We start from the raw sequence: 10,977 nt of genomic DNA, 5'->3' as shown, positions 1-10,977 counted from the left end.
ATCTAATAATAGACAAACATGGTAATTGACCGTACCTTCGCTACACCTCCCATTGGCTAATCAGCGAGATATGCAAATTAACCGCCAACAAAGATGGCGGTTAATTTGCATATGTAGGCGCGAAGCTGCTGAGCGAAGACTGAAGGCGGCTCCGGCCAGAGCGAAGGCCTGGATCCTGGGTGCCGGAGGAAAACCGGTGCCGGCAGCCAGGGGAAGGGAAGGCCTATTGCACGAATCTTTTTGTGCAACAGCCCTCTAGTTGTGTTAATAAAAAGCATGGGGTCCTGAGACGAGGAGACCTTGAGACCTTAGACTTAAGACCTTAGATCTTAGCTCCTTCAGCTAGGCTCCTCTGACCCCCAATGCCTTTCAAAATTATGCTTCGTCTCTGGACTCCTATTTAATCTATGCACAGCCTTCTCCAGATTGACTGAACCCTTCTAGATGCTGGGACAACAACCCCGGCACTGTTGTACTTCTCCATCCATGTTTTTGGAGCCCTTGAAAGAGCAGCACGCTTGTTATTTAAAAGGTTATGATATTCAAAGAGAAAAAAAAATATCGTCAGGGTACAGTAGCTGCACTGGATTTTGCTCCAAAGGCAGGAAATAGTGTGGCCAACCTGAAAATAAAATATGCTTCTCCTAGCAGCTAAGCCTGTGAGACTCCCCGTCTAGTGGCAGGAACAGCGTTGCACACATAATGTGGACACACCAATGCTTGTTCTTTATCCAGAGATTTAAAATTTTTTCTCCTATGTTTTAGTTCCACAAAATGATTCCAAATTGCAAAAGAATTTGCTCCAATGTTTCAACCATTTTTGTTCCTCTGATTTTTTTTCTTGCCCCCAGCAGACATTACCCAGTACACTCTCAGGGAAAGGAAAGCTCCTAGTACATCAACTTTCTGATGCCTCAGGAGCCCACTCTTCTCAGAGAATATTCTAAATGGGTCACTTCTCTCTTCTGGCCTCACAACAAACGCCATCCCCACACTTGCCCTCTGTCCTATTTTCAGAATTGTACGACCAACTCAGTTCCGGGAGGCTCTGACTATCCAGTTAAGGTCACTGTTAGTACAGAAAAGTAGTGGTCTTTGTTCCCCCAAAGGCTAGTTGTGAATCCCCACCTCCACCCTTCCTCCTTTTCCTTTCCCCTCTTCTTTTTTAAAGGGGCTGTGTTATGAAGGACCTGGCCACACACAGAGAATATTACAGGAAAACAACCTGGAAAAGAGCACCCAGTTATGAAAGATTAAACTTCTCTTTATTTTGCTCCCTGAATTCTCCTCACCCTCCAAGAAAACACCAACGTCGACAGATTTGAGGTCCACGTTATCTTCAGCTGTAAAGGCTACTGAGCCAACACAGCAGCCTTCTCTCCTGCTGCCTAGAGGTTTCAAAAGGAGCTACTGTGAAGAAACAGCTCCCTCTTTGGCCTCGTGGGCAGCTTTCTTAGAGGAAACATTGAACTGGAATCAGCCAGATAAAGAACCCGGTACATTATAGAGTCCTGTATAAGTGACCTCTATAAGATCAGGAGTTCTTCCATGCCAACTACAGAGAGGATGGGCAAGAATAGGAAAGTAAGAATGTTAGCACCAGAATACTACACTCTGCTTTTACAAGTAGTGATTTTTAAAAAGAAGAAGAAGAAAGTCCCATGAATCTGTTTATATCTTCAGTCAACCCCAACCTGGGAACTTCAGTGGGATTTGGCCTGAGGATAGATTGCCACATTAGACATTGATTCAGTTAAAGTGCAGCCCATTTCAAGGTGTCACCCACTAATTTATTGACTGCAAATAGGAATTTTGCCCAAGGCCAGAACTCACAATTGGTCCCAGGTGACCTAAATGGATTTCCACAAGTGGCTGGGGAAAGGGAGTCTTTCTTTAGGATGTGTCTCCTTTGGCCCACTCTCTTTCTTTATCTCCCTCCCCCACCCCACCCCCACCCCCCATCATATTGATAACAGAGCACTCAAAGAGCTTCATTAGTGGATGGCATACAAACAGCTGCTCAAAGGCTTTGCGACTGCCAGTATAGACTATGTAATGACTCTATAATGACTATGCTTTCCAATCGTGACATCATTCCTTTTTCTTTCTTTCCCGTCTCATGTATTCAATATGTTCTTTTCGTTTTTTGTTTGCGTTTTCTTAAAAAGATGATATTCTTACAGGATGGCTCTTTGTATAATGCTGAAAGTCTTGTTTTATGCATGTTTTCATGTAAATACAAAGTGGCTATTATTTTTTATTGCTGAAATATATATTTAACATGCAATCTACAAAAGAAGGAAAAGATATTAAAGTGTTTTTGGGGGGTGGGGGGAGATGCCATACGTAGCATTCTTAATCAATAGTTAATCATCAAGACTGGAAAACTAATACTTGTTTTATGCAGCTGGGAAATGGGCTGATGTTTTGCTAAGATTAAAAAATAACTCTTCCCTTCTCTTCAATTTTGAGGCAATTTTTCAGACCCTCTGTGGCACATAGCTGCATTCAAGCTGCCCTTGTGAGGCCAGAGCTAGAAACTAAATTATTTCTACCTTACAGAAACAAACTATCACATAGGTGCACAAGGAGGCATGTGTACAGATGCTCTGTGCAGCATTTGTTTTCAGGAATTATAAAGAAACAATTAACAACCTGGAAAACACATCCTTGTAAACAATAGGGGATTGGCTAAATAAATTATGACTTATCTATGCCACAAAACACTATAAAACTGCTTAAAAGAATGAGGTGGAACTTAACTACTAATAAGGACACCTCTTTAAGACATAGCAATATACAAATCTCATACTGAACCTTTATACATTATTGATGGAAATGTAAATTGGTCCACACACTACGGAAAAGCATATGGAGTTTCCTCAAAAAATTCAAAATAAATCTACCATAGGATCCAGCAACATATCCAAAGGAAATGAAAACAGGATTTCAATGAGATATGTGCACTCCCATGTTTATTGTAGCATTACTCACAATAGCCAAGATTCGGAAACAACACAAATGCACATAATTTGCCCATCAAATGCCCACAGAATAAAACGGTGGTTACCAGGGGATGGGAGGCAGTGAGGAGGGGATAAGAGTGATGATGGAATGCTTAACTACAACAAGACTGCGCACAAAGACCACTAGGGGGTGCACCAAGAAAGCGTAAAAAATGGGGAGACGAAGAAACAGGACAAAACTATCAAGGGAGGATATTGAGTTCAGAACCACACTTTTAAGGTCTCTTAAGAACTGTCTAGAAGCCGCCGATAAACTTATTGAGATCTACAAGAAATCTAATGAGACCGTCGATGCTGTGATAAAGAACCAACTAGAAATTAAGCATACACAGACTGAAATAAAGAATATTATACAGACTCCCAACAGCAGACCAGTGGAGCACAAGAATCAAGTCAAAGATTTGAAATGCGAAGAAGCAAAAAACACCCAACCGGAAAAGCAAAATGAAAAAAGAACCCGAAAATATGAAGATAGTGTAAGGAGCCTCTGGGACAACTTCAAACGTACCAACATCAGAATTATAGGGTACCAGAAGATGAGAGACAGCAAGATATTGAAAACCTATTTGAAGAAATAATGACAGAAAACTTCCCCCACCTGGTGAAAGAAATAGACTTACAGGTCCAGGAAGCGCAGAGAACCCCAAACAAAAGGAATCCAAAGAGGACCACACCAAGACACATCATAATTAAAATGCCAAGAGCAAAAGACAAAGAGAGAATCTTAAAAGCAGCAAGAGAAAGAAACTCAGTTACCTACAAGGGAATACCCATACGACTGTCAGCTGATTTCTCAACAGAAACTTTGCAGGCCAGAAGGGAGTGGCAAGAAATATTCAAAGTGATGAACACCAAGAACCTACAACCAAGATTACTTAATCCAGCAAAGCTATCATTCAGAAGTGAAGGTCAGATAAAGAGCTTCACAGATAAGGAAAAGCTAAAGGAGTTCATCACCACCAAACCAGTATTATATGAAATGCTGAAAGGTATCCTTTAAGAAGAGGAAGAAGAAGAAAAAGGTAAAGATACAAATTATGAACAACAAATATGCATCTATCAACAAATGAATCTAAGAATCAAGTGAATAAATAATCTGAGGAACAGAATGAACTGGTGATTATAATAGAATCAGGGACATAGAAAGGAATGGACTGACTATTCTTGGGGGGGGGAGGGGGTGTGGGAGATGCGGGAAGAGATTGGACAATAATCGTGCACCTATGGATGAGGACAGTGGGTGGGGAGTGAGGGCAGAGGGTGGGGTGGGAGCTGGAAGGAGGGGAGTTATGGGGGGGAAAAAAGAGGAACAAATGTAATAATCTGAACAATAAAGATTTAATTAAAAAAAAATACCCTTTAAGTGCCAGGCGGGTAGTTAATCACTTAAACTACGAACAATCACGCTTAAGCTACATAATCTTTACTCCCTGGAATGGAGATAAGAAACGCCCTAACCTTTGGAATAGAAATTGATAGGATTAAAATCAACTGGTATAAATACCGATGTAACAAGACAACAAAGGACAGAACTTGGCTGGAGATCCTGGACTGAACTTGGCTAGAGAACCTGGCCAGGCTGCTGATCAACTGAACGCTGTCTCCGTGTCCTTTCTTCTTCGACGACTCCGTCCACACCTTTGGGAATCCCTGGACCTGCTGGGGTTGGACTCCAACAGACCACCCAACACCGAGTATTAAAAAGGAGGCAAGAGTGACGTTTGACGCAGCAAGCGCTTAGGACGCGAACGCTCCTCTTCCTTCCTCTTTCTCGACTCCATCTTGGCGGGAGCGGCACAGGCCGCAGTTCAGTGCCGACATGCAGCTGTTTGTCCGCGCCCAGGAGCTCCACACCCTCGAGGTGACCGGCAGGGAGACTGTCTCCCAGATCAAGGCTCACGTAGCCTCCCTGGGGGGCATCGCTCCGGAAGATCAAGTCGTGCTCCTGGCAGGCACACCCCTGGAGGATGAGGCTACCCTGGGCCAGTGTGGGGTGGAGGCGCTGTCCACTCTGGAAGTAGCCGCCCGCGTGCTTGGAGGTAAAGTCCACGGTTCTCTGGCCCGTGCTGGGAAAGTAAGAGGTCAGACCCCCAAGGTGGCCAAACAGGAGAAAAAGAAGAAGAAGACTGGTCGGGCCAAGCGACGGAAGCAGTACAACCGGCGTTTTGTCAATGGTGTGCCCGCCTTTGGCAAGAAGAGGGGCCCCAATGCCAACTCTTAAAGCCCTTTGTCATCTGAGGCAAGCCCGGCCACAGGGCTCAGTGGCTGAGCTTTGACCTGTGAACCAGGAGGTCACCTTTTGATTCCCGGGTTGCAGGCTCGATCCCCAGTGTGGGCCGTGCAGGAGGCAGCCAATCAATGAGTCTCATCATTAATGTTTCTCTCTCTCTCTCTCTCTCTCTCTCTCTCTCTCTCTCTCTCTTCCTCTCTGAAATCAATAAAAATATTTAAATAAAAAAAAAAAAGAGTGATGATGTTTAAGGGTACAAACTTGCAACAAGTAATAAATCAGCCATAGAGATCTAATGCACATAATAACGAATATAGACAAAAATACTGTACTTTCATTATGTAACTAGGGGCCTGTGCACAAATTCGTGCACCTTAAAAGGAACTGTGGGCCATAGGCTGCAGTGGGCACAGGGGCGTGTCTTGGCCTATTCTCCATGCCCCTGCCCGGCCACTCCCACCATGGCCCCCAGTACCCTGTCTGCCTACAGTCCTATTCCCGCCACCGCTGCTCCCACATGCTGATGGCACCGAGTGATCGGGGCGGCACCAGGCATCAGCAGCAGGTATGAGCAGCAGCTCCAGCATTGGCAGTGGGTGCGAACAGGGCCAGTGCCGGCAGCAGGTGCAAGAGCTGGACAGGACTGTGGTACGTGGGAACAAAGAATTTTCAGTAACCACCAGAGGCTCACCCCAATGACAGCGACTGGCACCCTGCCTTGGTCTGGCACCCCCAATCACCTGCTCCACCATCCTGCCTTGGCCGATGCCTGCCATGTTCTGTGCATGCCCCCTGGTGGCCAGCGCACATCATAGCGACCAATTGTTCAGTTGTTCCACCGTTTGGTCTATTTGCATATTAGCCTTTTTATTATATAGGATGTGATAAATATCACTGTGTTTGTCAATCAAACATTTATGAAATGTACCACAGTAACATGCTATACACCCTTAAATTTATACAAATTTTTACATGTCAAATTTATTCCATAAAAATTATTATAAACCCCATACTATTTATATTAAAAACACACTTACATCCCAAAAACTCATGCTGTATAGTTTCTACCTAGAAGAAGATCTGTAAAGGAAGCATGATAAACTGATAAAAGATTCCCTTGGGAGATTCTGGGAAAGATTTGGGATTAAGAATAATGGTGAAAGGGGAATGTAGGCTCATATGTAATATTTTTATCTTTTACAAAAAAAGTACCCATATATTATTGATAGAGTTCAAATTTAAGTCATTTTAAACAGAAACAGTATTATGAGATTAAAGCATTTATTCTTTGCATTGCTATCTTAAGCTACGCCTTAACATGACCCTGAAAATCAACTGTTCTTCTTGAGACTTACTCCTGTGGTTCTGTTCTAGTAAAGCAATGAGAGAGGGAGGGTAAACAAACTAGAATTGAACAAAATTTCAACACAGAATGAAACATCAATTATCTTCTTTCTCCACCCTTTCTTGGACCCAAGCCCACTACCTCTCAGCGGCTACCTCACCCACCCTGAGAGATACAGAATCCGGAGTGTAAGGCCCTCAGAAACCTTTGCTTCTTCCCCCCATGGTTTAAGGTGGAAGCACTGGTTTGCTCAAGTTAGAATCCATTGCTCCTGATGACTAATCCTGTCCCCTACAACCTCGTCTTACACCCTCCCTTGGGTGTGAGGTGGGGATGGGGATGCTCTTCTCTGCAAACTCCTCCCACTTATTTCAACAGCAAAAAGCTAGTGCTTTTTCAGCTGTCATTTTCCTTCTCGGGAGAGTGTTCTCTTTAATGGTATTTCCAGTATTCCAGTTCTACAGTTAGTTTCTTTATTATCTCTCTTTATCTCTCTCTCCATTTCTCTTTCTCTCACTCTCACTTTCGCTCTCTCTCTCCTCTCCTTGCTTTCCTTTGTCTCTCAAGATTTCTCTGTCTCTCTGTATTTCTGTCCCTTTCCAACCTTACTCCCTCTCTCACTGTTCTCTTTATTTTCTGAAAAGAGTTTCTACAAAGTGAATTTTGGGATGATAAATTTCAGTAATACTAATAAAAAATAATTTTTTTAAAGCGAAGACCAGAAGGTAGATTCAGTTTTAATGAAGTGTTCTTCTTTTACCTCACTTTTATGTTGCTCCTTTTTATCTCTTCATCAAGGAAACTGTATGCCATCAAGCCTCAGGGTATAATAAATAACTTACAAGGATGCGGATTGTACATTACTCTCCTGACAGGGTGACTCACAACCCCGGTAGGTATTATCTACATTCTTTAAATGGTTTCCTGCAGGGATAAATCTGTGCACACCTAAAAACACAAAAGCACATGAGCAGAAAATGTCTAGAGATGACTTGTTTGGCCCATTTTTATTTCCTTGCAAGAGGCTGCTTAGGAAATGCAACTACTTTCAAAAAGTCATGCTCAAATAAATAAAAAATTTAAAAAGACACCCTTCCCCCCCCCCCCCCAAAAAAAAAGCCATTCCCCACTGAGGAACAGCCATCCCATGGGGACTCTCTTCCAGGAAGGCTCGGGAGCAGCCCATCTCTCTGAGTGTCCCCGCCTCTCAGGGGCTTCAGAGAAGGAAGCTCGGTGGTTGGTGGGTCATGCTGCCTGGGAGAGGCACGGAAGGACTGCCACGTACATCTTCACAGCTGTGCTAAAGACACCTTTTAGCGCCAGCCGTGGGCAAACTACGGCCCGTGGGCCGGATCCGGCCCGTTTGAAATGAATAAAACTAAAAAAAAAAAGACCGTACCCTTTTATGTAATGATGTTTACTTTGAATTTATATTAGTTCACACAAACACTCCATCCATGCTTTTGTTCCGGCCCTCCGGTCCAGTTCAAGAACCCATTGTGGCCCTCGAGTCAAAAAGTTTGCCCACCCCTGTTTTAGCCAAGTGCTTCTCCAGAGAAGTGGGGATTCCATAAACCGGCATTTCTCCGGTACAGAGTCCTCCCTTTGACCTTGAGCTTTTTAGCATTTTCATTTACATCTGCTGAGACACATCACCAGCATTTATCAGCCCTGCACTTGTGGGGCCTTCTCCCTTCTAAACCATGAAAGGAAGCCGTGGTAAAATTCTGATTTTTTTTTTTTTTTTTTTTACACCTGCCAGGCTGTGACCTGTAGAAAGCTGTGAGTTCTGGCTGAAACACAAAATCAATTGCGTTTCATCGAAACCATTCTTTGATTTTCAAGGGCCTTTGATAAATCTCAGAGGGCTTTCTTCAGGCCTCGGAAGCTCAGGAGAGCAACCACACACTTTGATATTTTACTATTCCATGTAATTGAGGTGGCATTTTTATTGATCAGTTGCTCGCTGGATCAATGGGTTTACCAATCTGCTTATCTAGTCAAATAATTTGACAGGATTTCATTTAAAAATCACTGTAGTGCGTGCAGCGGGGCTCCCCTTGGGCGGTGTCCATAGGTTACTGAAGTCAACATCTTATTACCAAGCCCACACACAAGTGGGGTAAAGATCCAATCACGCTGGGAAAATTGAGAAACTTAACATGGTCACCATTGTCGCCTTCCTGAATTCCTGCAACAGTTGGCTTCTCTACTTTCGGGGAAGGGGACGATAGAAAATTAATCTACTTTCCACACACAAGAGCGATATTTCTAAAACACAAATTCTGTCATGCCTATACCCTGCACAAAACCCCGCAGCTCTTGGTATAGAGACCAAAAGACTCACCCTGGCCTGCAAGCTCTTCTAAACCCTGCCTGCTTTCTAGGCTCATCCCTTGTCCCTGCACTGCAAGCTGCCTCCTGAGCTCCTTACAGTTGAAGGAATTCACTAGCCTCCCTCTTACTTGGCTTTGAAACATGACAGCCCTTCTGTTCGGCATGCTCTTCCTCTGCTCTTCAGGGCAGTTTATTCCTTCTTCCAGCCTTTTCAGGAGTTTGTGGCATTTACTCGCCCTTTTGAAATTTCCTTCCGACTTTGACACTAGATTGTAAATTCCTTGAGAACAGGGGTTGTGTTTTAGACACTGGTGTTTAGGTTGATTACAATATACTTCATAGCCCATTACACATGCTCCCCCCTCAGGAGTGTTTATCCCTCTCTGGGAACATTGTATAATGTCTGACTTCCCGGCCAGGGAAACTCCCATGAGAGTTTTTCTGGCCCATACATAGCGCATAGCAAGTTTGGGGCACGTAATAGTCATTCAATAAATATTTACTTAATTAATTGTATCTGCAAAGACTAGTACAACGTCTAGCAGGTACTTAAAATTCCTTATATCTAAGGCACCATTGATAGTGAGATATATCACTATTTTATATGCCATTAAAAAACAGGAAGAAAAAAAAAACTCCCCCAAATTGTGGCATAATGCTTATAGAAACCATGACATTTTGCTTTCTTATTACTTAGATGTTTTTCTATAGTATAAGAAAATTATTTAGCCAAAAATGCATCATATCCCTCTTATACATAAATAAAAAGAAAATATAAGCAATAAAAAATTAATTTCAAATTCTACTCTATGAAAATATACTATGTGCCATACTGGTGCTTGGTTCATTGATACACATTATCTCATTTAACAGTATGAACAAATTGCCTTTTACTTTTATGCATTTTTTGTTAATTCTCACCCAAGGATATTTATTCATTTATTTATTTATTTATTTATTTATTTATTTTTTTTTTTTTTTTTTTTGCGAGAGAGAGAGAGAGCAAGAGAGTGGAAGGGAGGCAGAGAGACACAGAGAGAGAAAAACATCAATGTGAGAGAGACACATCGATTGGGTGCCTCCTGCCCAGGCCCAGGATCAAGCCTGCAATTGAGGTACATGCCCTTGACCAGAATAGAACCTGGGACCCTTCAGATGACAGACTGACGCTCTATCCACTGAGCCAAACTGGTTAGGGCCTGAATTACCTTTTAAATTCAGTGGTCAGTGTCCATGACATTTCCCTCAGTGTCATCTATCCCATACCCGGTGTTGGTGATGCACCATTTCTTCAAAGAGTGCTCCATATTATCTCTAGGATTTTCTTCCAAGCTATTGACACCCACCAATTTGCAAGTTTTGGGACTAATGCCTGTTGATCTTATCAAGTGTTCTATTTCAAAAGACCACAATTCACGTGTCTTCTTCAAATGGTCTTTAAAAAGTCCGTTGAGCCCTAGCTGGTTTGGCTCAGTGGATAGAGTGTCGGCCGGCCTGCGGTCTGAGGGGTTCCAGGTTTCATTCCAGCCAAGGGCACATGCCCGGGTTGGGGGCTCGATCCCCAGTAGGGGGTGTGCAGGAGGCAGCCAATCAATGATTCCCTCTCATCATTGATGTTTCTCTCTCTCCCTCTCCCTTCCTCTCTGAAATCAATAAAAATATATTTAAGTAAATACATAAATAAAAAGTCAGTTGATAGCTCTGATTGGTGTGGCTCAGTTGGTAGAAGCTTTGTCCTGTACACTGAAAGTGTTTGATTCCCAGTCAGGGCACATACTCGGGTTGCAGGTTTGATCCCTGGTTAGGAGGCAACCAATCAATGTCTCTCTCTCTCTCTCTCTCTCTCTCTCTCTCTCTCTCTCTCTCTCTTTCTCTCTCTCTCTCTCTCATCAACTTTTAAAAAAATTTAAATAACTTCAGTTGACAGAAATGTGAAGGGGCTCAGTTACCCAACTATGCCACCAGAAATGATGGCCAGGTGGTACACCATGATTGCTCCAGCTGACAGTAATGTAAGCCATCATCAATGTTAAAACTTA

The 10,977-nt window shown here is 43.1% G+C and overlaps 1 pseudogene; it reads left to right on the top strand.

The window, feature by feature from the left end:
• Window positions 1–4,819: 4,819 nt before the first annotated feature.
• LOC102429337 lies at window positions 4,820–5,259 on the top strand (annotated as a pseudogene).
• The last annotated feature ends 5,718 nt before the right edge of the window (window positions 5,260–10,977 follow it).

This window comes from Myotis lucifugus, unplaced genomic scaffold, assembly GCF_000147115.1.
Source record: "Myotis lucifugus unplaced genomic scaffold, Myoluc2.0 scaffold_353, whole genome shotgun sequence".
In the NCBI taxonomy this organism is placed as follows: Eukaryota; Metazoa; Chordata; class Mammalia; order Chiroptera; family Vespertilionidae; genus Myotis; species Myotis lucifugus.
The sequence above is the reverse complement of the archived record's forward strand: the minus strand, read 5'-3'. Positions and strand labels throughout refer to the sequence as shown.